The sequence below is a fragment of the Octopus bimaculoides genome, chromosome 24 (assembly GCF_001194135.2).
Source record: "Octopus bimaculoides isolate UCB-OBI-ISO-001 chromosome 24, ASM119413v2, whole genome shotgun sequence".
Lineage (NCBI taxonomy): Eukaryota > Metazoa > Mollusca > Cephalopoda > Octopoda > Octopodidae > Octopus > Octopus bimaculoides.
Genome location: NC_069004.1, coordinates 20,378,355 through 20,379,284, shown reverse-complemented (window position 1 = coordinate 20,379,284; position 930 = coordinate 20,378,355).

Here is a 930-nt window from a genome sequence, read left to right as displayed (position 1 = left end):
AAACACAGTTTGAGCCTTTTTTACAAAAGGAATGCTGAAAAATGCAATAATATACAATGCAGTCAAATATAAATTGTCTTGGAGAGTTTCTTTGGCCACTGCACTGTACGGCCAGACCTAGTGACATAGGGTTCACTTGTGGTAGTTCTCAACTACGAAGGTGGAGTTTTCACAGGTGTATGTGTTTGTGATGGTGATGATTAAGGTGTATGCGTTGGTAGTGGTGTTGACATAGGTGTATGCAAAGGTTGAAAGTGGGGGCATGTCAGTATTGTCAACAGAAGATGTAGTTTTATCAAAATACGCTTTCTTCAGACGGTCGACAGACACGGTCTCCGTACGACCATTAGCGTCTATTTTAAAAAATTTGGGTGCGCGAGAGAGCACACGAAAGGGTCCTTTGTAAGGTGAAACAAGGGGTCGGGTCCTCTGACAGAATCATCCCTAACAAACACATGTGACCAAGAATCAATGTCTGATGGCACTTTAGAAGGTGGAGATTGTTGCCGGAGACTCATAGTAGGAAGGTTAGAAAAATAATCTCGTAATCGAGTGATATAGGACGCTGGATTTGGAGGCTGTGATTTGTCTGGTACCAACATCGTACCAGGCAATGCCAGTGTGGTATCATACAATAATTCCGCTGCAGAAAAACCAAGGTCTGCTTTAACCGCAGTCCGGCATCCAAGTAGGACAACAGGAAGAAATTCAGTCCATGACTGCGGATTGGGTGAGGCACGCAATGCGGCCTTTAGTTGCCTATGAAAACACTCCACCATCCCATTAGAAGCGGGATGGTAGCTGGTGGTGCGTATATGATGCATCCCCAGGATTCGTGATAACTCACAAAATAATGCGGCTTCAAATTGACGACCACGATCCGCGGTCAGGCTGGATGGTACGCCGAACCTAGAAACCCAACTAGAAATG